At 43.1% G+C, this 26,582-nt stretch overlaps 1 long non-coding RNA gene across 4 annotated transcripts; it reads left to right on the top strand.

Moving 5' to 3' along the window:
• Window positions 1–6,655: 6,655 nt before the first annotated feature.
• On the top strand, window positions 6,656–25,839 carry LOC116941665 (uncharacterized). Of its 4 annotated transcripts, none has more exons than XR_012941514.1 (5): window positions 6,656–7,467; window positions 18,114–18,187; window positions 20,242–20,381; window positions 25,267–25,445; window positions 25,604–25,839. It is a non-coding gene; the product is annotated as an uncharacterized LOC116941665 (long non-coding RNA). The 4 variants fall into 4 exon arrangements; XR_012941513.1 differs by lacking the exon at window positions 6,656–7,467 and adding an exon at window positions 8,774–9,134; XR_012941515.1 differs by lacking the exon at window positions 6,656–7,467 and adding an exon at window positions 8,774–9,134 and having other exon boundaries at window positions 25,301–25,445.
• Window positions 25,840–26,582: the final 743 nt, after the last annotated feature.

The raw sequence follows: 26,582 nt of genomic DNA on the forward strand, positions 1-26,582 counted from the left end.
TAGTTGGCTGTGTCGGGTGGTGGCGGGTTTTAACGACACATTTATATATTTACGCGATCTGACCCAAAAACCTCTATTATGGAGCACTTCACAGTTTAGCACTTTTGTACAATGTATAAAGCTATGAAGTGAATGTCCTTCGTCCCACCATATATATGGTGTATAATTATTGAGTGTCTTAAACAAAAAAAAACCGTCGGATTATTTTGCTTCGTGGTGGTCACGCATGCAAGTGTGTGTCGGTGTTTGCGGTCGTGCTGCACAGCTTCGTCGTTGCGTGTCCATGTGTTTAGCACTCGTTGCCGAGCACGATGTGCGATGAACCTACCACGTACTTCCCGACGAAGCTCACCGTTGTGCGGGACAACAGGCGTCAGACATTATGCCGAACAGGATACGGTGAAACCCGACAGCACGCTGGAGAGCTCCTCCATCCTACGAGAGGTCTTGCATTCGGCGATATATAACGTGGGGTTGGTGTGCTTGTGGGGTTTTTTGTTGTTGTTGTTGTTGTGTGATACGGAAAGCAAACCGTCGTGGGGGTGAGATGAGACGGTTTTCGAAGGAGAGAGCAGAGAGCAGCGTGCATGCACACAGGGCCTACGGATTCATTGCCTGCATCCTCACGGAAGAATGCTCCATTATGTGTTTGCATACTGTATAGATGTTGTATTTCTGTCCTACCTCATTATTTACTGTGCACCATTTTACAAAGCTCCACTCCTCCAAACTTGAAGCACTGTATGCGATATTCACAACCAAAGAAATGTGCTCACACGTCAAAAATATACCTTTGACTCTTGCAGCTGATTGCTAGGCTGATTATGAGAGTGTTTTTTTTTTCTCTCTCTCGCAAAGATGATTCGTGCAGATGAAAGGAGCTGTATAATGCTTGGGTGTATTTTTTTTTTGCTTTGAAAGTTTTCAAATGCCAGACTGTACACTCATTTAAGGTTGTGGTGACCCAGGAGACCTGCGACCAAGTGGATTTTGCAATTTGGTGACTGATGGAATGTCAACTTCTTTTAACACAAGAGTCATGTTTTTGTATCCGGATGAATTGGCGGTGTACTGCTACGTACGTGCACACATACATGAGTCGCTCGCATATGAAGCGGATATTTCTTATTTATTTTTCCAACTATAAAAGCTATTCTCAGGATGTTGTTCTTTCTCCACGTGATTTTTTTTTTACATCAGTTCCATTTTTTCTTCATGACTAATTGCTGTAAAATAATTGTACCACGAAGCTATGAGCAGCTCACCTTTGCAAAGTAATTTTGCGACTAAGTTTTCAGTGTCCATTTTTGTGCTGTTGGTTTGCTTTGCCCATTACAAATCTGCTACAATGGGGGGGGGGCACCATGTCTTTTGAGTAAGCTTGATAGTGCTGATGAGGCCCAGATGGATAAGGCCAGTCTAGAATGTGTTTCAAAAACTAGGCTGCTATACAGTCTCTCCGGGTTACTCCACGAAATTGCACAGTGAGTTTGAATACAATAATAATCTTCCAGCTCTATTTAAATACAGTGGTGGATAAAGGCCTCCCCATGTCAGACTGGTCAATGGGCGTTGGTGAACAGCAGAAGCAAGGTACCGGTTCAAATTCCCCTCACCACTGATGTTAGCCATGGCTGGTAATTGATCTCAGGTCACGTGGTTTATAACATGGCATGCAAACTACTGTGCCGTAATCTACTCACTGAAATGCAAAAATGTAAAATGTATCAAGTACAAATGTATCAAGTACATTTTACATCAACCGTAATCTCAAAAAACCTGGCGACATAATATTCTTTGCATTAATATATCGCATCTCATCTCAAACATTTGAAGGGCACCCCCAGTGGCAGCTATCCCTGTGTCGCAGGTAATTCAACACTGGTCTGCAAGCGGGCATTAGTCTGCCAGCAAGGGGTGATGATTGGTACGTGTAATCTCAGTTGAGTAATAATTTGCGGCTCATTTTTCAAATTTTAGCAAATTTGGAGCATAACGCCAACACAGAATCTTTAACGTCCACTGTGGACATGCATGCACATTTTAATTCGTCATTACTAGAGGGAAGACCTGTCCTAAGACCGGTCATTTACCACTCATTTCACACGTGTCACTCATAAATAATCTTTTCACCGATCACCACTGCACTTAATACCACTCACAAGAGCTCTCGCTACACAGGTAACGATGAATGGACACCAGTCGGACAGTCATGTAGTATATAGAGTGTGTGCACCTATGAATACCCCCACCTCTGTCCACCCAGTATCATAAATGGGTATTGCACCGTTAGTCGATCGGCAGGTTGTGTGTGGTCGGGTAGAATGTGGGGACAAATACAGAATCAGAATAATCAGAATATTGATTTATATTGGAGGAATCCGAGGAGCTATAAAGCTTTTTTTTCACAGATGTCCAGTCGGGGCCAATCAGAACGTCACAACACCAAACAGAACAAAAACACGACAGAAGTGCAAAGTATAGGAAAGGTTAGCAAATCACTAAACATTTAAATAAATAAAACAAAACAATTTTACTTTACCAGGTAAAGCCCACTGACCTATTAGCTTATTTTTTAGAAGTGACCTGAGAGCTCTACGAAGTGGCTTATCATATTGAAATTTATAGCAGCCAAATAATCAAAATAATCTGGCAGAAGTCTTTCTGCCAGCAGTGGCATAAGCAAAGCATTTGCAAGGCTGCAACTCTACCTTTTGACCTATACCTGTTTTACTTGTCTCTGCTTCCAATGCAAACATTTAAACAAACCACGTTTTAAATCTCACACATGAATGTAACTAAACGATGGCCTTAAACTGAACTATGGGCTTACACATTCTTATGAACTGCAATCCCTTTAGAGACCACAACGAATTTACAATGTTAACCCTGACCTACGTTTTAACCTTAATTACAAAGTAATTAATGATCATTTTGATTTGTTTGTCAGCCATCATGGTTCAGATGAACGTAATCCTGAGTGTAGAGGCCCTGTCTGCACTGCCACGTTGCGTGACGAAAGCAGCCTTTAACAAATTTAGAGACTTTAGCATATCTACGGGACTTTTTTCTCCAGTATCAAAAATGATGAAAAATATATTTTAAAAAGAATTGGCTTTAGCCAGAAAGGCTAAAGCCTATTTTTTGTTGCAGCCTTTAATAGTTAGGTTATTAAACCTTAGCAGCAATGGACTATGTTATATCCATTCCACATCTTAGCATACGGATTTTTGTAATGCTAAACCTAAATACATTTACACTAACTGGGACTATGCCCTTGAATATAAATATGCCTTATATTCCTGGGCACGACCACCGTTTTTTCACAGCCATCCACATTTTACAACCACCCCAAAGTTTACAGACATGCCACTCAAACTATAGCCAACCATTCCTAACACGAGGAAAGTTCTGTCGTAACCTTTACCACAGTCAGGCTACTGACAATATTTATCTCAACACTAACTAAGCTGTGGGAATATAGCATTTCAAGCTGTGGCAAACCTCAAACAACAAGTATGCCCCCAATAAAACATACACTTTTACGAGATTAACACTGACAATTGTGTACAACTTTGTGATGTGTGGAAGCTCTTGTCACCATTTCATTGCAGTTCCTGCCCAGGTATATCTAGCCCCATTGTAGCAAGACTCCAATGTATGTCTGTCAAAGCGTACTATACCATCACTCTACAGCTGCTATATCTACACATACTGAGACCCAAAAAATACCTTGCCATGTCTCCGCGTACCAAGACCCAACATCTCTTGCTGTGTGTCCATTGGAAAGACGGCTTGGTGACCCAGGATCAGTCCATTTAGCAACTCGTTGCAGAATAATTTCCGAACCATGTCTCCACAATCTTTGAATCACGGGGCCCTGGGTACATTTCCCCAGCCCGTTCATCTCTCTTACCCCCTGCCCATCACTATCCTCCATGGTTGGAGGAAAGGAATCAATAAATGCATGTGGTTTTAAAGGTAACAACAAAAGCATATGCTTGGGTTAGGTTCGGCTAACCTAACACGGATTCTTATTTTGTAATTTTCTGCCATTCGTTATAAATAAACGCGCAATCTCTAAAGTTGAGATAAACGAGGAATGCCATAATGGTGCATCTCATGTTCACATTTACTCCGTGACACCATAACTAGCTGCTAGGGTGACGCATGTGGACGTGCCCAGCTCGCTTATCAAAGTGAGCTGATGAGCCCACTTACTGAGTCCGCTTGCTGCTGGGTCAGCCTTGAAGGGATATTTTCTCTGGCACAGAGATTTTCAGGTAATCAAAGATGTACTTGGGTATCTGCTGAAAGAAACTCAACTGGCGGGTGCTTAACTATGCTCCATACATCCTCTGTGCCTATCTGTTCCAAATTCATCATTCATCTTTTTATGAAGTCATCTCCTTCACTTGTTTAATAAATTAAAAAGTAACAATTATCTTTCTGCTCAAACAGGCGTTGTGTATTCAACACTGGGAATCACTTTGGTTGTTGCGATATGTTTTTATAGACCTAGTCACCCTAGGCCTATAACAACTGTGTCTACTCTGATAAAATTCAACACAATAACACCAGATCTTGGTGAAAACGAAACATCTATTCCTGCCACCCTAACACAGATGTCAATTACCAGACTTTCTTGATAAACCCTGGGCAGGTGGTAACCCTACTCAGAGATGAAAACCCTAGGCTCAGCATTAAGTACGTATGTGTCTCAGTAGTGCTCGGGCAGACTAGGCACAGAGAAGGTGCAGATAGGGCCTGGTACAGCTTGATACACAGGGCAGTAAACACAGACATGGCCCAGGACAGTAGATGATGCCCTGCACAAGCAGAACAGATAAGACATCAGGCAAAGCCCCAGGGCAAGCTTCAGACAGCTGAGTAGTGAGGCAGCCAGTGTAGCTGTGGCCAGTGCAAGTTTAGGACTGGGGCCTAGGTCAGTGGAGGCCCAGGGAAGCCAAGACCAGGGTTACCACTTGCCCGAGGATCATCCTCTTTTTGAGGTCGCTGTCCGAAGAGTAAATTCGTAAGTCTTTCCAGGACATTAAACATCCCGATTTGTGTGAGTTAAATTGTGATGCTCCTCTCAAGACAATACATTTGTGTATATATATATAACTCTCCCCTCTTCCAGTATTGTGAGATATTATTCTCAAGATATGTAGCAGTTTTGTTTTATATCTCAGAGTTGGCTACCCTAATCAGCTCAGGGGCAGCGCCGCTGAAACATATAATGTCCGCGATAAACTGCGGCACAGGGCAATGGCAATGATGTGAGAGATTAAGAATAAAGAAGGGGAGAAAGATGATACGAGGCAGTGAGAGCATTAGGCCAGTGGAGACAAAAATGTGAGAACAAAAGAAGCCAAAAGGGAAATAAAAAGGCATACATCTAATATAAAGTAATAGAACGGTAGTGAAAAGGTTCGGGAACAGTTTTGGTCTAAGCAGTGGTTCATTTACGCATGCTGACTGCCTCAGCCTGATGAAAAGACAGGATCCACATGGGAACTGGTACTGCCAGAGGGGTGATCACGCTGCCTTCATCCAGCTTTTGTGATGTCCCCAAGATTCGTATCTTGAGTAACTACAGTGGTGAGAAAAATCAGCTCGCAGGCTGAACAGAATTTTGATTAAACGAATTTGCATTCATTTGTGCCCGTTGAAGTGTGTTTTCATGAGTGTGTGTGTCGCAGCGGTAGTGTAGCGGTTAGCGCACTGCGCTACGAATCTAGCGAGCCGAGATCGATTCCCGCCCACGGCCAACACCAGTGACGATTATCTGAACCCGTCCTGGGCCTCCCCTAGGTCGACTCAGCCTCAAATGAGTACCCGGTGTGGTGTATAAAATATCACCACTGGGGAGACAAAGGCGGCAGGGCGCTCGTGTGCCCTGCCGGCCTTTATAGGTGCTCACTAACAGCTCTTGCCGCAACAGTCTGTTCAGGCTATATGGGGGATCTTTGTCATATCGCAGTAGGTGTCTTTACACAAGTAATTAATCTATTACAGTAGAATTTTCGGTCTGGCTTTTTGTGAATGTGTGTGGAACATTAATAATCTAAAAATGTAACATGCACAATATTCACTCACTCTGAGCGAGAATGAATGACTCCCGTATGAGGAACCCCTTACCAGTGAGAAAGGCAGCGAGGCAGTGAGCCGCTGTTGAGTTCCGCCTAGGTCTGCACTCGCCCATCCAGCACTGTCTAGGCTTCCAACATATAATGAAATCAGGTGCAATCCCGGTGATGTGGTCAAAGGCTAGTTGCTTTAATTGCTTGCCTTGCACAATTGCAAAATATTTGCAGCTCGTGATTACAAATACGCGATTCAATCTGTGTAATGGAGCTTGATGGGGAAACGTGCAATGCCATCTGAATGTCTGACATATATGAATGTGACTGCATTTCAAGATGCTGTAGAACAGGGTGGACATTCAACATTAAGGCAGCTTCGAAGAGCGGAGGAATGATAAAGGTAAGTCAGATGCGATGCCATCCCATTTTCATGAGGCATTATGTCGAAATGAATTCGACCACATCTTGTATTAACTTTGGAACATGATAGACATTGTGAAGTGCATGTCAGAATACAAGTGTTTGTCTGTGGGCTAAGTATTTGGGTTAACAGGGTAGGTAGAATTGTGGTGCGTGACTATGTTGGTATAGTGCGCCTACTGCCAACAACAGTTATATATGTAAGAGGCTGGTGTTTTGGCCAATTTGCACTTATTTATAGCAACGAGAGAGATTGCTATTGTAGTTGCATATGAGGCATTTTGCAATGTAATACCTCGGAAATTTGGACAAACGAAGCTCTTTGTGACTTTACAAATTTCTTTTATGCACAGCCTAAGGCCGCCCAGTAGGGGTGCGGGTGAGGGAGGGGGGGGCCGTGAAGAAGGAGCAATTTGCCCAGGACTCCACACAAAAGAGGGCCCTATAACAGGCTTGTGTTTTTTTTTTGTCAAATGAATAAAGGGGCCACATGTGGCATCCTGCCCCAGGCCTCCAGGCTCAGGACTTCCCGAAAACTCCAGGCGGCTCTGGCACAGGCACAGACGCACACACAGGGCAATGCGAGTTGGAGTCCATCTCTGCAAGAGCCACACGTGGAGCTAATGTTCCTCTAACAATGGCAATGCACTGGCCCCCCCCTGCTCTCCGCCCGCTCCAATTTTTTTTATTTTACATCTGCTGATAAATGGAAATGGGAAATTCTCGTGGACGCTGCCAAGATTCACTTCAGATTGAACAGCAAGCCACCGTGATTGAGGGTGGCTGGGGCCACACGAGGGGTGCCTTGGAAATAAAGTCCCGTGCAAAATGAGTGGGGAATATGATGCGGGGGATGATGAGATGGGCAACATACCCTTATCTCTAACTGGTGGAGATGAGTAACTGCCAGTGTTAAAGGTTTCACTTGGATCAAGCTGTGGCTGACAAGAATAAACAAGTATGGAATTTTATTTAAAGCTTTCGTGACTGCAGGGATTCATCTTCTCGGTTCTTATTATTTTATTTCCATTTTACGTGACTTTACCGAAAGAACCAAGAAGAAGTATGGAATTGTTTTTTTTTATAGATGTGTTTACATATTTGTCTAGAGGTATATGTTAAATCATGAACATGATACGTGACTTTACCGAAAGAACTAAGAATATGAATATGATACGGAGAGTTACAATCTCACATTCTCACTCAATCTATCTAGGTCTGTTCTGTTACTTCACTGCTCCACAAAGTCTGGCTGTGCACCTTGCCTGGCACAGGCGCTGTGGTGACATCACTTAAATTAGTCACTGACCTGTGTGTAACTGCCTATGTTGTATTTCTCTTTCCAAATGTTACTTCAATTGAGCGTTCGACATTACGTCATCCGACAAAGCATCTATTTGGAACTCGTGCGGATGAGAGCCACCCTACCTGTTTGAGAATGGTCAATGGCTAGAGATATCACACACATTGATAATTCCCTTCAAGAGGCCTCTTTTATCCACACGAGAGGCACTGCACGATTCAACATGCCCTTGTGACACAAAATAGGTCATTGCACGGCAGTCATTATATTATTATTATTATCTTAATTCGTGTCTCATCAGTACAGTACAATTGCAACAACAGACGGTCACTGTCATATAATCATTTGTCTTTGTGGTCTTGCTCACTTTCATTGAGGGAGTATATCATTGTGTCCTCATACTTTTAATCAAACTAATTTTAAAAAAGGGAGGGGAGACGGGGGGGCTGGTGGTTGTGGGGGAGAGGTATGCAGTGTAACGGTAAGCGGTAGTGTAACGGTTAGCGGTAGTGTAACGGTTAGCGGTAGTGTAACGGTTAGCGGTAGTGTAACGGTTAATTTGTCATAGGCCTCTGTGTCTCGAGAGACAATTCTTTTGTGCCTTACGAGGTCAGCTGTAGGTGTTTTGCAGTGCCTAGCATGACTTAGTAGGCCAATCCTTGAGTGACGATCCTTGCCACGGCAATTGCAAGTGAATGCGGTGGCAGCTCCAGAGGTGTTTGTTGCTTTTTCTTTACGTCGCTCCCTCTTGGTCTGCCAAGCGGTGTGTCTTTTCTCCTCGCCTCTCCTGAGGCCTGTTTTCACAGTTAGCGGCAGTGTAACGGTCAGCGGCAGTGTAACTGTCAGCGGCAGTGTAACGCTTAGCGGCAGTGTAACGGTCAGTGGTAGTGTAACGGTTAGCGGCAGTGTAACGGTCAGCGGCAGTGTAACGGTTAGCGGCAGTGTAACGGATAGCGGCAGTGTAACGGTTAGCGGCAGTGTAACGGATAGCGGCAGTGTAACGGATAGCGGCAGTGTAACGGTTAGCGGCAGTGTAACGGTCAGCGGCAGTGTAACGCTTAGCGGCAGTGTAACGCTTAGCGGCAGTGTAACGGTTAGCGGCAGTGTAACGCTTAGCGGCAGTGTGACGCTTAGCGGCAGTGTGACGCTTAGCGGGCTGCGCTGCGAACCCAGCCACCCGAGTTCGATTCCCGCTCACGACCGATACCAGTGACGATTATCTGAGCCTGTCCTGGGCCTCCCCTAGGTCGACTCAGCCTCAACTGAGTACCTGGTGCGGTGTGTAAACATCGCCACTGGGGAGACAAAGGCGGCCCGGCGTGGTAGGTGCTCCTCGCTAACAGTACTTGCCCCAACAGTGTGTTAAAGCTATATGGGAGATCTTTGACTTTGTTGTTTTCATGAATTATCAGCTGCACGGTGGTGTCGGTTGGGGTTGCATCTCGTATATCATGGGGGGCAGGGGGGAAGTGGCTTAATTACGTGCGTGGGTTTATTGAGGGTTTAAGGGGTTGTCTGCACAAGACTCCCTGTGGCAGTCACTTATATACATATATTTGTTTTTAGTGTCAGAGGTGGAAATTTGCCAAATGAAGCAGAAACGTGAACTTTGCAGGATTTTTTGATTGTGTGTGTGTGTGTGCGTCATAATTGGTGACTGGGCCGAGACCATCAACTCACTCCACTTGAACATCTTGTTGAATGACAGGTGGCTCGCCAGGTTCGAGCCCTTGATTTCAGTGGAACCCGTTGAGTGCTCTAACCCCTAAGCAAACAAATGCTGTCTCCTGAACACCTCTGAGTAGCCGGGTGGCTAATTACTATAATCTTATTCTTACTTTTGTTGAGATACTATTGGCGGTGGTGCACACACACAAACTCGACAGCGTCATCAATAACACTGCAGATATCTCCTCTGTGCTGCGAGGAAGGATCATTGCCCTAAAACGTCACCTGTTACATGTGCATTCTTGTTTCGGGCAGTCTCATTGATGAACGTGTGACGTTTTTGTTATTTATACAAGTGAATGAGATGAATAAAATGTACAATTAACTTACAATCAAGAAACATGTTACTTTATGAAGACAAGGCCGATGTAATCGGAAAAGTGACCACATCAATTATCTTCCTTTTAATATTTCGCATCACCCGAGTACATACCATTATTAATTCATGCCTTGATGCAAGAAACCAATTTTTGGTGATCAATTAATTAACGATATTCCTGCCACACCAAAATCAGAAGGCAGACGCCACCAAAGCCCTCCTTCAAGGATATGTGCCACGGCGGGTAATGATCCTTGAACGTGACATTTCTGCGAACGCTCCCTTCGTTGTCAGAAAATGTCACGCACTCTTGATACTTAGGACCCGAGCAGGTTGTTATAATGTGTAACCTTTTAGCATCTATCCATAGCAGCATTTGTCTTGCTGCGATAAACAGTGGCTGTTTTGGGGGGGGGGGGATGCTGGGACATGAGTGATGTCGGGAGGGTAAATGGGCCTTTAGAAGCTTTCACCCGTTGCAATAATCAGATTTGTTTAATAACAATTATTACAAAAAAATGCTGTAAATATCACCTCACAAGTGCCATATCTATTGCCCATTGTGATCAATGACTCGATAGGTGAAAACTGCTCCATAAATTTGTTTGTCGAAACAAATACTGTTGGCTGAAAATAAGGCCAGAACGGCCAATTTGGCGGACTGGTAGTGTTTATTTTACTGCATACCTGTTTATAATTATTATTTTACTAATGGTATTGGAGAAGCCAAATGAGACATTAATTATTGGTGATGCCTCGTGGGCAATGAGGAATATTGTGAGCATGTGTCACGATGCTGATCAGTTTGGGATTGTGATAATGGTGAGGAGTGCAGAACAATAGGGCTATCCCTACTGCCCTCTCCTGCCAACAACTCCTACCACACCTGTATTTTGTAGATGGTGGTCACCCATCAAAGCACTCTTCAGGCTCAGACTTGCTTAGTTTTTGAGATCTGATGATATTAGGTGCATTCTGGGCGACTTGGTCACAGACTGTACTGTACGTATACTGAACAAATTCTGCCTCTACCATCTCCGAGCAACCAGGCAATATTTGTCTACCCGGCTACACTAAGAAAGCTGAATCCGATACATGTGGCTCATAGGCTAATTAATTAAAATATTTAGAATCAGCAAGGTCAGTCTACAGCTGGATGAAGACCCCCCCCACCCCCCAATCCACTGCCATCTCTAACGATCCTGAGAAATCATCACGATCTTTGAGGAGATAGCCCATAGTTGTCCACTTGTGCCAATATACTCAAGTAGTGGACACCTTTCTGGCAACAATTCCTTGTCGTCAAGGTCAAGCCATTCTCTGTTCGGACTTCCTCTCTCTCCTCGGTTCCTTCCATTTCTCCGAACAACACACTTCCACTCTCCTGAGACATTGTAGGATCAAAACGTGGCTCGATTTTTTTCATGATGTAACAAACCCTTTCATTTTGAGAAGGAAGGAGGCAACTGTAGAAAGCGGTGATAGTGGGGGGGGGGGGAGTGTAAATGCATTGGAAGAGATGCAGCCAAAACTTTGGGATTAATAACCATTGAATGTACAGACACACCGCTGGTGAGCACCAGCTCTGGATGTTATATAATTTATATATTTTGGGTCTCTTTGTTCTCAAAACCCACGTTATCCTTAATGGTCAATAATGTTCTGGATCCACCCATGTGGAAAGTTTTATCTGTTAAATATGAAAGTGTTGTTGAAATACTCAGCATGAGATAATATATTGAAGTCGGTTGCTTTAGAGCTTTTAGAATTTCAACAAAGCTATGATTGCTGCTTTAGAGCTTTTAGAATTTCAACAAAGCTATGATTGAATATTTGTTAATACACTAATTTAATTGTCTGATTTTTTTTCATTGTTATTATCAAGGTCGTATTGCAGTCCTGGTATAGTGAATATTTAAACATGTTTATGGTGGTGAGTAATAATAAAAAAGCCTTCATTTCTCCAAATTTGTTCCATCTTGGCATTATGCAGTGTGCATAACATTCATACCACCTTCCACGGGCTTTGGGCTCTGGAATGTGTCGCTGGGAATTCATGATCTGAATGACAATGCTGTGTTGCAATTTGACAAAACAGCCTTACTTATTCATGTACTTACACAACAACAATTGCACATTGCAATTTTTCAGCAAATTGGTTGGACACACAATGTATCTAAATTCCCCGCAAATCACTTTTTCTGCTAACCCTTACATTTATTATTTTGTGTTTTTGTATAAATATGTATATTTTACTCTTATAGAGTATTTTCCCCCTCTGTATATATTATAAATCTCTCAGCTTTGCATTGCATCATTTTGAATTTCTTGTATAGCCTCTCTCTCTCTCATTAATCTCCCTCCATGTAATCTCGCAAACCTGATTCCCCCCAAGCCACCTCCCTCACTACATTGTATTCATATATTGTTTTAAAATAGAATACACATTAGACACTTTATGAATCAAACTTTTCTACTATTCATTTGTCAGAAGAGAAAACCATTCCCCCCCCCCCCATATATGTAAAAAACAACATGTTATTCTCTTTTAATAAAGATCAAAATATGATTTCCAAATTGCAAACTTTTGCCCAAAGGGAATGTTTTCAATTGGTGTGTTGAAGGTGTTAGGATGCACCATTCATCATAAGGCACTGGGAGTGCCGGGGTATTGATATCAGCGCTGGGTTTTCCAGTAAAAAAAAAACACAACTTAGAATCACGACAGCACTCTTGATTCCAAAACAAATCGAGAGATTGAAATAAATTGCGTGTCACAAAATCTTTAATGCACTTATAGATAATATTGCATTCGTGGATTTTTTTATTTTGTCTAGCAGCATGAGCAAGAGAAAAACGTTGTATTTCAACATGATGCTGTATGAAAGCTTTATCACCACAGTATTCCATATACTCCACAACATTGGTCAAACGGTCCGTGTAGTCATAGTAACGATCGGTTAAAGCCATATACCCAACCATACACAGAGTGCGGACTTCCCCGATTTCAAATTAACGCTGTATGTTACACGCAGTTTAGAGTAGGTGAGATTTAAATAACCTATGAAAGTAATCAAAACTTTAATTTGTACTTCGTAATAATGATGGCAGACAGCACACTATAAAGTATATAATATATCCCTTTCCATTATTATGAAGAATATAAATCGACTTTTTTTTTACTTCCCCTATCAGCCTGGATTGGTTTTATTGTTTGGCAATAAATACGTTAGTAAATAAAGCATTGTCATATTTAAGAATGCAATTTGGCTGCCTGTTATTGGCTGCTGAATAAATTAACAGGGGCATGCGGAAACAAACAGATACCAGGATCCGACACCACTCCGTGTTCGCTTCGTTTTCAAACACCTCTTTTGTTTGCCGTGCAATACTCCTTAATGACCCTGTAACTCATCTGCAATGTCGATGTTTTAATTTTGTTACCGCTACGCTCAACGCAAGCCCGGATCTCCCTTGTAAAATAGCCGGGCGACCGGCCGAACGGGACCAACAATTCGCGGAACAAATCGCATTTCAGCGCGACACTCGGTGACGACTGCGCTCATCACGATGCGGACCAACGTGGCTCGCCGTTCCACCTCACTGGGTGACGTTCCTCTCCGCCTGGGGGCCCTTCTCCCGTTGATGTCTGCGCGACCCAACCCACGCCCGGCCATTTCCTCTCTCCCGCCTGGGGGCTTCTCGCACAGGATGAACGCGTCGCGCGCGAAGCCAAAGCGCCCTTAACAGGACGCGTTATTCGACAGCGAGCTCGAAGCTCATATCGGATCAGCCTGAGCCGCATCCGCAACCGACAAGGCCAGACAAATGGAACATTCAAAATTGTGCAGCGGCGCTGCGACTGCGGTCATCCAGAACAGACCGTGCAGCGCGTGGCGACGCAATGCCCCCCCGCCCACCGATCGACAAGTACGATGAAGACATCGCAGCGAAAACGACTCTGTTGTTCCTCGGCCACCTGAATGTCACATTGTAGTTGCGGCTCTGCGTCGACATTCAGGCGTTCGAAAGAAAAAGGGGATTCAAAAGCTAACATTAAAATTGACCATAGACTAGACAGACTGTATTATCTCAGCGAGCACTGCACGCTCCACTATGATTTATCTCTTATAATCATCATGATCATCATCAGCCACAGTCAAACCACTGCTGGATGAAGTCCTACCCAACCCGGCATCATCTCTCACTAACCCGCGGTGTAACAATCCACCGAGCATCTGTGCGACGAGATGATTTCACGGTTCCATCTCCTCAATGGATACCCTTTAATCTCTTTTAGAATTAAACATGTTAATTTCACGGCTAATTTCCAAAGGTATGCATTGTATAGCCATGCATATTTCGGGCAACCCACTTGCAGACTATTATCCCGATCCCACAGTGTGTCGAGGGACAGCGTTTGTTGTGGTTGTTGCAAGCAAAGTCAACCGCGAACAGATACACCTCTGAGATTGATAATCATTTCCTGCTGGTTGAGATTTTTTTTTTGTAAAAAAAAAAAGCGTAGACAAAAAAGAGAAACGCCCTCCATCGCTTCTGATTTAAGCGGAGCCTCGCGGCGTCCGAAGACACCCCGATATTGAGAGCGCAGCGCAAACCGCGCGTAGTGGCGAGAATTCCTGCTTCGGGAAAATGCGACGTAAAGTTCGCGTGAGAGTGTCTCCGAATGCCGCGTCACGCTTTGTCCATCCCAGGACGGCTTTGTGCAACGAACAGAGGAAGGGTGGTTCGAGGTGTTAGCTGCGATTGTTAGCAGTCACCCATAACGCAATAATACATTGCACACCTCGCATTTTTGATGGCTCTAGAATGACCCATTTACTGGGTGTGCAGATTTAAATTTTTACTTGCGGTCTTGGCAAAATTAAGATTATCCACTTCATGAATTCACATTATCGTCATTATAACTGCATTAGGACTGTCCTGGCTGAGCGGCGTTGCTCTGTAGCTGCACGAGCAGCCATCTGGAACTCTCTTCCAGCATCCAAGCACCATCATCCACCTTCAAGCAAGAGTTTAAGGCTCTCACCTGTTCAGGCTCTCACCCGTGCAAGGTATCATCTTTGCATGTTCAGGCTCTCACCCTTTCAAGCTCACACCTGGTTCAGGCTTTCACCTGTTCAGGCTCTCAGCTATTTAGGCTCTCACCTGTTCAGGCTCTCAACTGTCCAGTTTCTCACCTGTTCAGGCTCTCAGCTGTCCAGGGTCTCACCTGTTCAGGCTCTCAGCTGTTCAGGCTCTCACCTGTTCAGGCTCTCACCTGTTCAGGTTCTCACCTGTTCAGGCTCTCAGCTGTCCAGGCTCTCACCTGTTCAGGGTCTCACCTGTTCAGGGTCTCAGTTGTCCAGGCTCTCAACTGTTCAGTCTCTCAACTGTTCAGGCTCTCAACTATCCAGGCTCTCAGTTGTCCAGGCTCTCAACTGTTCAGTCTCTCACCTGTTCAAGCTTTCACCTGTTCAGGCTCTCACCTGTCCAGGCTCTCACCTGTTCAGGGTCTCAGTTGTCCAGGCTCTCACCTGTCCAGGCTCTCAACTGTTCAGGCTCTCAACTGTCCAGGCTCTCAGTTGTCCAGGCTCTCAACTGTCCAGTCTTTCACCTGTCCAGGTTCTCACCTGTCCAGGCTCTCACCTGTCCAGGCTCTCACCTGTTCAGGCTCTCACCTGTTCAGGCTCTCAGTTGTCCAGGCTCTCACCTGTTCAGGCTATCACCTGTTCAGGCTCTCACCTGTTCAGGTTCTCACCTGTTCAGTCTCTCACCTGTTCAGTTCTCACCTGTTCAGGTTCTCACCTGCTCGAGCTGTCTTACCAGGAACTTTGAGCTCTGGCTCTTCAACTCCGAGTTCTCAATCGAACATTGCGTCTGGTATGAGAAATATGTGCGCATTTTAATTGTTGTTCATTATTTTTATTGAAACAATAGTCATGTTTATAGGTCTGTAAACATTGCACAGCTTATGAGTCGCTAATTTTAAATGCATTTTAATATACATGAACATTCTATTTACTATATTTTTTTAAAATTACATTTTGCGAATGCAAACTGCAGACAACTAATTTTAGTGCCTTTTATTATTTTAGCCCCGAATAAATTGCTTTCCCTATCTCTATCTCATACAACAAGGCGTGAAATGTGCTGCAAAGTGTCACATTAATATGCGACTTAGTTAAGCGGTGCAATGTATATAACACCTGTAAGTCACCACATTTTTAAAGTGACAAATTGGATTTTGGAATAAGCAGTCGAACCTGCCAACATTAATTATTCTGTTCTAGCCGTCCGTGAAAGGCAAAGTGAAAATGAAGTTTCATTGCTTTTGCATTGAATAAATAAAGTAATTAAACACATTCTACACAAATGCTGTTAAACAATATACTGTAAACACAGTGGTGGATAGGACATTTATCTCAACTAAAGAATAATGCTCAGTGGACCGAAAAGTTGATGCCTGTAATCAATGGATAAACTTTTCCCCATCAGAATAGTTAAATGTCGATGACTGTTCTGACATCCCCAATGGGTAACTTCACTCCAGCCCTGTCAGCTGTTTGCTCAGTGATTTTTCCAAAAAGAGCTCGGTTGTAAATTTTACTCTTGTGCTGATGAAGCAACCTTGTGGCAAACAAGAGCTTGCTAATTGTGTTAACTTTAATTTGGTATGAAAAAGGCAAAGGTGCAGTCCTGCAATTGCTCCCTCACTCCGATGCTGACAGAAGAACCTCCACTAGCTCTAGAAACAGCCCCTCCCAGACAATTTTCGGATAGGATAAATTGTGTTGATGTAGCGGTGCACACCAGTGATGGGCAGACAGCATGGCTGTTAAGTAGTGTATCCACCGCATGCCTGTAAATTCCCTTGCAATGTGCATTACTCATTGGCTAGAGCATGGATAGTACCGCCAACTGTGATCAGTTAAAAGGAGGCTGGGAGGTGAGGACGTTGAAAGGCTCTCTTCCAAGCTGGCCAGAAAGTCCTAGAAGAGGTGGGAGTTCCCACACTTTATCCCACCACACGAGATCGACTGTGGTGAAACCATTTATAGTGTTGGGTGGACAGAGGCAGTTGAGGTGGGCGGGGGGGGGGTCATGCATGCTCCCCATTGTTTCAGCTGCCGTACCGGGAGATCGAACCAACGATTCCTGGATTGCATGTCCGGTGTCCTAACCATTACGTCCCAGCAGCAATCCCAATTTGATGTGTTCGCCTACAAAAGTAAAACAGTTTATATCATGACAGTAGCTCAAAAGGGTGCTTTGGAATATATTTGTGATTTTTTTGTATTTTTACATAGAAGTGAACACTGCTAAATGGGACATGTATAAACATCTGCAAAGGTTAAGTGCTATTTTGTTTTGAGACATTTCAACACATTGCATAATAAGTAACTTAGTCAAGTATCTACCTCATGGTAGATTATGATTTTCTCTTGTGCTGTCTTTCAAAGAACGGTCAACTGCAGCAATTACCTTGTGGGGATCATGGTTCCCCAGTCAAGTTATACGATGACGTTCATACTTAAAGGCTTCCAACTGACTGCAGTTGATCCTAAGCAGGCATCATTCTTTTTCATTGGATGCAACTTCAGTTTTGTTTTGAGCGGAACTTTCAAATCTCACGAGTATTTATATTTGTTACACTTCCATTCAAGAGGGTTAGCTTGAGAGTCTCTTCAGTGGCTTTGGTTTAATGATGCCACAGTAGCACATTGTGAAAGCTGATGTCTGCTTGATACATACTTTATAGCTCCCTTAACGACTGCAATTTGGTGTTAAGTGGCCTGTGCATCAGTGCTGCTGAGTGTGATGAAATACACAAGTAACATCGCAGCAAGGAAGCTGAATTCTCCATTTAATTGTGTAATGTTTGTACAGTTGACCGCATGTTGTGACGGTGGAATTCGCATAGTTTATCCTATCATTGTACGACACCTCGAGGGGTTTTATTTTTACCAATGTTTGCTGTTGCTCTATTCTCCACCGCTGAAGTTTGTACACTTTTGCAAAAGCAGTGAAGCTTACGAAATGTGTGGCCTATTTACTCTCAGCGTGCTAAGGTGCGTTATGTTGTGAAGTCTGTAGAACTAAAATAGAATCTGAAAGCCGGTTAAGTTCTTGGGCATGTGCACTTTAATGACTTTCTAAGTAATTTTGCAAAGCAGATGCAGGGTTTTGGTATTTCCTTTGCAGTACATTTGTTGTTGTTTTGTATTTGCATCTTGCTTTTCTTGTCTTTTAGGAATTGTTTAGTGCACATATTGTTCGTCACCGATACAGAGAAGTCATACTTCAATGCCCTTTGTCTACGGCCAGGTAAGAAGCCATCGAGACCAGGAGCGCATGTTTTTATTCTATCAGTCAAACAATATCCTTCATTTAAAATCAGATGGGAGCCCGCCGAGACTAAAAGTCTGTTTTTCAAGGGAGACATGGGTCACAAAAGCAATGCAATACCACATGCGATAAAAGGTCGAGACAATATGGTATAGGGTCGGAATATTAAGCGATAAAGAAGACCCTTATATTACGGTGAGACTCCTCTTAGCCAAGCTTCTCTTATCTGCGACTCCTACCATCTGTGGCAAGGATCTATCCTTAAAAACCCCTATTATCTGGGGCGATTGTGTTAGACAAGAAATGTAGCATGACAAATTCCTCCTATTGTCCGCATGTATTCGTAGATTAGAACTCCCACGATTTCTTGCCCGTGGATTTATGATCATGTTGAATTAATGACAAATCATCATGAACTCTAAACTGAAGCGAAACTGTTTTTTTTTTATTTTACCAGGTAAGGCCTATTGAGATGTATAGCTTTTTTTCAAAAGCGACCTAGCTATCACAAATGATAGTTCAACGAAGTGGCCCATCATGTGGAAATGTATTGCAGCCCCGGAGCGAGAACACGCAAACTCCAAATATAGAGCAGCAGGCATCGTCAGGGCTGGGATCGAACCCACGACCTCCTGTATACCAGGCGAGGTAGTTAACATCTCGCCACCGCGACGCCCCCTCAATTGATGTACGTCCAATGTGCTAGCCATTTCACCACAGAAGCCCCTTTTCGAATTAGGGGAAAGGGGGGGGGGGTAGGACATTTGTGAACTTTTTTTACACGGTACTTAAGAGTTGTTTTTTTATCTCAAGATTTTAAAAGGGTGCTCAATCCATATATAAAATCAGATTTTTGATAGAACAACGTGTTTCCTATCAAACAATTTGAGCCCTCATACATTTTGAGAGCAACATATGATACGTTTTTTTTGGTTGTACCTCAAGGCTATTAATGTTTGTGTCTGGAAGTTTTGAAGGATACAAAATCCAAATATTAAATGAGCTTTTTTTGTAAAATATTTGATTCCTATCAAATTATTCAAAATCTCTGCATTTTAAGAAAATGCTTACAAGCATACTTTGTGCTTATACATAAACATTTTCAATTCCCAAATGTGCCTAATATTTGCGTCCAGTATTTAAAAATCTATTCACGGGTATTACATTTTACATACATAAACCATCCTGTCACCATTCCGTTTGTTGCTGCATATCTTTTCACCAAGTAAATTAATGAGAAATTTACCTAGGCTACGAAAAGCTGAAAATAATGTTTGTAGCAAAGAAGATTTACATATTGTTTCAGCATATGTCGTTGCTTTTCTTTTTTCCAAAGAAGAAAAATGTAATCGCAATTAGCCTGAAATCTACCACCTCCCTGTTGTCTGTATATGAATCCATAAACGACAATTGTCAAGGGCTTATTGGTATACAAATTCCTATCATGGTCTTTTTTCCCAACATTCTAGGGTTCTAGGCTAATACAGTGTACACGCCACAGCACAAGTGATGCATTTCGTGGACCTGCCCCACTCTACAGCTCTCCCCGCGTGTTGTCGCGGTTGTACCGCGTGCACGTTGGCACGATGTCTCAAGTCTCGCGGCGCGGGAGCTTCATCAGGAACCCAGCTCAATGCACAATGAGTTCCGTGCGGTGTTCCTTCGCGTGCAACAGTTAGCAGCATGCGGATTTCAGCTCAGTTCCTGACACCGTGCTGAACAACACGTGCCACAAACCCGAAGACACGTCGTGCAGCTATATGGGCACAGTGGCAAAACCTACACAAGTAGCCTTTGCCGAAACATTGTCGTTTCCATCAGTGTGCATAGAAACTAAAAGTAAACTAAACTCTCTACGATTTTATTTTAGCAGGTAAGGCCCACTGAGCTATATGGCTCTTTTTTTCAGAACCGACCTGGCCACAAATAATAGCTCAACAAAGTGGCTTATCACGTGGAAAAGTAAAAAAAAAGACGCTCTAAAAAGGCAGGTTGCTGAATGCCCACTGTTCACGCCTAGCTGTCCCTAACAGGGTGAAGACACCTCTGCACGGTGCGCTGTATATAACGACAACAAAAGCCATGTCCTGAATTGCCGGTGTCTCCGTGGCATTGACAAATGGTGATGAGCGCAAGATAGCAGCAGGAAGGCCAAGTACACTTTTACACAATGGTAGGCTATTTTTTATATTTTTTTGCAGAATGCAACGCGTCCATTGCACGACTCATTCACGCATCACGGCAGTGGCGTGCGTGCGTTCGGAATGCATTTTTTTTGTTGCATCTAAAGGCACGTTCATACGAGCTCTTAAAATGTCGCGACGAAATAACAACACGGAGCTGACACGTCTTCGCCGCGGTTTAAATCATACGTACTGGCGAATTTTGGATCCAAGTGAACAACGATGACATTATACTCTTTGGTTTTATTCCGGTAAAGTCACGAAGGTAAAATAAAATTAAAATAAAACGATTAAATCACGACGTTTCGGAGGCAACACAAGCTTCCGTCTTCAGGTGGAACAGTCACAGCAGAATATGTGTCAAGTGCACAATTCCGAGACGACTTGGATCATATATAGGTCAGGGGGGGGGGAGGAGCCAGAGAGGAACGTGGGCGGGTGGGAGGGCTGAATTGAGCCGCCTTTTGTTAAACTGCAGGGGGCTCGGGGAGAGGTGGTGCACTGCACAAAAGCGGGTAAACTGCAGGGGGCTCGGGGGGAGAGGTGGTGCACTGCACAAAAGCGGGTAAACAAACAACCCTTTTGCCTTTTGTTATGTTGCCGGGGGGTTCGGGGGGAGGCGATGCAAAGCATCAAGTACAGACCAACCTTTTGGAAACTAAAATGACCAATTTCGATTTAAAGCTTTCGTGACTGCAAGGATTCATCTTCTTTGGTTCTTTCGGTAAAGTCACGTGGAATGAGAATAAAATAATAAATTGATAAAATAAAATAACACAATAATATTCTCACGACGTTTCGGCCACAACACAAGCGGCCTTCGTCAGGTGAAGGGGACGAGACTGTCTGGAAATGGCAGTACAATTAAAAGACAGCTAACGTTTGACTTGATTTATAACATCTTTCCGGTGGTTGCTCAATTGAAGTTGTGTCTATGTTTGTTCCTTTCTGGCTCCCCCCCCCCCTGACCTATATATGATCCAAGTCGTATCGGAATTGTGCACTTGACGCAGATATTCTGCTGTGACTGTTCCACCTGAAGACGGAAGCTTGTGTTGCCTCCGAAACGTCGTGATTTAATTGTTCTCTTTTATTTTACTTACGTGACTTTACCGAATAAAACCAAAGAGTATGAATCCTTGCAGTCACGAAAGCTTCAAATCTCGAACGATCACGTTGTTGTTGTTGTGGCAGTGGGCGAGGGAGCAATGGCACAGTGGAACGGCTTAGTGCACCGCGCTATCTACCCGGCAAGCCTGCGTTTGATTCCCAGGCAACTGCCGACCTTCGTGTTGATCAATATCTGATGCGTTCCGATGACCTCCACTTCACCAACCCGCGCTGACTAGCATGGGGGAAGTACGGTCAAATAACCCTCGCTGCTGGACACACATTGGCAAATGCTTTCAATTTTTTTTTTCCCATTTCATTCACACAATTGCTTTGCTGCAAAACGGAACACCGTCTCTTACTGGCTGTGTTTGTAAAAGACTAATACACGTCACCTTTTTTTTTAAACAAAGACCATTGCTGTTTTTATTGCATTTCTACTTTTGAAATCAGCATAAAAACAATCAGCAGTCATTCAGATAATTGACTAAGTGAGTGTGACAAGTCGACTCGTCACTAAGTGAGCGGCAAGGGTGGTTACTTGTCTCCATTTTAAATGTGCATTGATAACGGCTGACCATTTGTATGGCGGAGGTTTGTGAAGGAATGTGGTCCATTTGCAGGGCACTTTCAGAAGCAATCCGTATTTCTGCCAGGGAGCCTGATTGATTGAATGCTCGGGGAGCTGCCTTGTCACAACAAGTTACAGTCCGTGGAGATGAATGCAAGTGCAATAGTCAGCACAGCGGGGGCATTGAATGAAACGGGAATCCAGGACATCCACGAGAGTCGCTAACAATAATACAGCATCGGCAAAATGTTGGGCGACCCGTCCATTTAAACAATTCACGGCAGTAACCATTGCAGTCTTTGTTCATTTCTGAATGAATTCTGACAAAAGCGTCAACGCCTAATGGCATCAGTAAGTGTGCAGTGGGCGTTTTTTGATGTGAGCTGGCGTGAGTTGTCGACTATGATTTTTATGCTTTTGGCCAATGTTTAGTATGAAATTCTCCGTTGAAATATTGGGCTAAAGAACCAAACTGCATGGGTCACCTTTAACATTATATATTTCAAGAGGTTATTTTTGGCATACCTTAAGCCGCAAAGATGCCTGCAGGTTTCGTAAATAATGAGGCTATGAGTGGGAAGTAGTGGCGCAGTGGTTAGCACATTGTACTTTGAACACTGTGATCCGAATTAAATTCCTGTCTAGGGGTTAACATCACTCAATCAGTTCTGTCCCCCAACCTGCACTGACCAGCGTGGTACATCGAAGTCAACCCCATGTACAAAAGTGGTGGGGAGGCCTTCACCCAGCAGTGGATTGACAAAGGGCTGGAATTATTACGAGTTAAAGTAATATGATGCTACAGTTAAGCGTCTCATCAGTAGGACCTTACAAACCAAAACTCTTACGTACAAATTTGGGATGCGCTCCACAAGAACATCAGTAGACCAATTTTAACATTTTCTTTGTAGATGTAAAATTAAAAACAAGCTACAGTGCGACTGTGACCAAGCAACCTAAACTATTGATGATATTCTGATTTAAAGCTTTCGTGACTGCAGAGATTCATATTCTTGGTTCTTTCGGTAAAGTCACGTAGAAGGGAAACAATAAAATAATAAAAATATAAAACAATACAATTCTCACGACGTTTCGACTGCAACACATCATCAGGTGTGAAAACCACAGCAAGAAAATTTGAAAAAAGTGGCGTTTTTTTAACGTTAGCACCACGGAGAGCGATTTGGCAGTTATTCAGATGGACGAGTCCATCTATGTTCGGAAAAGAGGAGGGGGGAGACGAAAATAATGGATGCGGTCTGAAAGCCACCGTAAACGTGAACAATCAATTAAGACCCGAAATGGTTTATCAAATCCTTCCAATGATTGCTAAGCCAGAATCCATCTTCTCGGTTGAAATTGTCTCTGTGCTTGTATATGTGGATAGCCTCATGAACGAATCTCTCATGGTAGCCAGATGGCTTGCAAAGAACCTCTGTCTTGGAGAAGTCAATGTCATGTGAGCCTACTGAATATATAACAGTGATCTGCCACGGCCGAGGTGTTGGTCCTACCGTGTTTTAGGTCTGCTTTGTGTTCACGAATGCGGTCCGAGACATGTCGTTTGGTTTCTCCAATGTAACTACTACCACAGAGGCAACTTAGTTTGTAGACGCCAGGGCACTGTATGTCCGGAATCACATCTTTTACAGACGGAACCAGATCACGGATTTTATGTAATGTGTTGAATCGGACCTGGATCTTGTGTTTATTTTATTGTTTCCCTTCTGCGTGACTTTACCGAAAGAACCAAGAATATTGATGATATAGCAAACCACTATAATCAGCGCTCCTTCAACAAAGGAGGAATAGCAAAATGAAACCTTGACATTTGCATTTAGCTCTTTAACATATTCACATACACAATAATTTAAAATGGAACTCGTGATGTGCTCCTGATTTTCAGATGAATAAAAAAAATCAGGCCCACCTAATTTGGGGATGACACAGGATTAATTGGTTTCAAATTGACCCGAACACCAGAAGTGATGTCACTAAATATGGCGTCATGTCCACACTTTTTTACCGCCAAAAAAATTGCGTCCTGGTGACATAAATATTGTTAGCACGTGGACACGTCAACACATGACAAAGCATACATGGTCCAAAAATCCTAAGAAGATCTGAAATTGTACTTAAAAAATAAGTTAAACGTTTACATCTATAACTCATCTAGTTGTGCATGCCCGTTTACTTAAAAAAAATTACACCATCTTGAGAAATAAAAAAATAGTACCTCACGCAGGAACAGCCTAATAATGGCCTATGGGTTGTAATGTTAAAAAAAAAACATTTAAACGAGCCAATTTAGCCAATACGAGGTGGTCCCAGTGGTCGCTAGGAACAATATATATCATGGGAATTTATGGTCATGGCTTATTCAGCTAGGGGTTATTTTTTATATCCAGGTCATGTTTAGGGTTTATGATGTTTAAGTGTGAGACCTTTAGTGCATGCAGCATATAAACAGCCTTAGGTGAAAGGAAATTATTCTAATCAAAAATGTTATTGCCACATTATTCACATTTCTACATTGGAGTCATTTGAATTACCAGAACAATGGCACCCAACTTATGACTTGAACTAGAAGGTTCAAATTAAATTCAGACATACGTTTTTAAAGAACACTGTATTTCTGCACCGTTTTAAATGCCACAATTGGTTTAGAATTGTGTTGTGTAAAATGTTAAGTTGTTAATTTATGGCTCTAAGGCTCATGGATATACAAATGTGATAATACATCAGACTTTCCATGTCTAGGTGGAATGCACAGAACTGATTGCACAATGAGTATTTTGACAGTCATTCAGGGCTCCTATTGTTTTGAATGTGACCATAATAGCATCCATTCTTATGGTAATGTACAGCTGGAACATTACAATTGTGTGACTTCATTTTAAAAAAGCCCAGTTATGGTGTTGTATTATTGGTGTAAACACGATGGTACGTGATCTCTGCATTTTATGGCTGGTATATTTATAGTTCTGGAGAAACTATAAATAACATTGACCTCTAATTACATACACACACACAAAATAGACCCTGAAAGTGATGAAACCGATCTAATTCTTGTCATAAATTCTACACTTAAACCTGCTCGGCAGACGTGAAAATGCAGTGTGCAATGTGCAGTGAAAAACATATGGAAATGGGTTAATATGACTTATTGCTGTGTGCTATGCGTGAGTTCACAGTCTCACTCCCTCCGCCGTGGGTTTGTTTATGGAGGGAGAGCCGATTTTACAGGATTTACAGTGCATTGGAGGCATTTATCTCACAAGGGGGAAGGGCAGATGATGCCTCAGTGGTGTGGAAGCATGGTGGGAGGGGGAATGCATCAATGCAAAGGGCAAGGATGAAATGGACTCGGAAGGTAGGGTCAACAGCTTCTCTGATTGCTCAATTATATTTTGCATCTCACACACCTTTACCTTTTCCCACGTTATATTCCACTGTTTTAATGCCCTGGGCGTGTGCGTGAGCATTTGCCAATTGGTGATTGTGACGCTGACCACTGACGCCCTCTCTCAGGCTCATCACTTGGAACGTCACAGTACCGACACAAAGCCTCAGCCATCACATAATGCCGGGAGAATTCATAGTAGAACAAGGGGCCTCACAAAATGGTTTGGGGTGGGGGAGGGAGAAACTGTAACTAAAGATAAATGTATCGAAATGATTATGCCAGAAATGGAAAAAGGCTTTTTGATCATCTTAATATTGTACCGGCAAAAGAGTCCCATATATATAAAACAGCTTGACCCACACTATTAATGATTTTGTGTTTTCAACGTCCTTGTACTTTTCACGTCTTGGCACCTTTTGCTCTGCAGCCACGGTGAGACAAAGCAATAAAGGAGGCATCTCTGGTGTAGGCCATTACGTTCCAAGGACAATGCATACATTGTCAAAGCATTTTTGTTTGTGTGGTTAATTCAGACTTGATGCCTATTCGGTGTGTTAACACTTGAACACCTCTATTATACCAGAAAGGGTAAGACCTTTTTTTAAGTTATAGTTTTAACATTACTGACATCGTCTGTGTAAAGCATAAACATATATCCTCTCATATAGGAAATGTTATTATCTGATCATGGTGGGTGAGTACAAGCCCAAAAGCCAAGAACACCAAGAGGCCAGACAAAAACAGCGCCCTTGAAGGCAGAATTTATTAACTACTTTATTTCTTGAGTTGAGCAAGGTTGCAATGATTTGGGAAGGTAGACGATGGGAGGGAATGTATGCACTTTCAAATCTAAATTGAAAACTCGCTTCTATAGAAATGCTCTTTGTGCTGAGTATGTTGCTCTTTCCCCGCACCTCCGATTGCCATACAATTTCAAATTTTAGCAGTGCGAGGCAGGATTCAGAAAAAGAAGTATCTTGACCCGCAACACATTGACAGAGCACGGTATGAATGAGACAAAAGTGAGTTCAGGTCCTTAACAGAGGTGGAGGGGGGGGATGTGTGAGGTTCATGGAAACAGTAACCATGGTAGTCGTGACCAAA

Source organism: Petromyzon marinus, chromosome 12, assembly GCF_048934315.1.
Source record: "Petromyzon marinus isolate PM22_M1 ecotype Great Lakes invasive population chromosome 12, UKy_Petmar_22M1.pri1.0, whole genome shotgun sequence".
Lineage (NCBI taxonomy): Eukaryota > Metazoa > Chordata > Hyperoartia > Petromyzontiformes > Petromyzontidae > Petromyzon > Petromyzon marinus.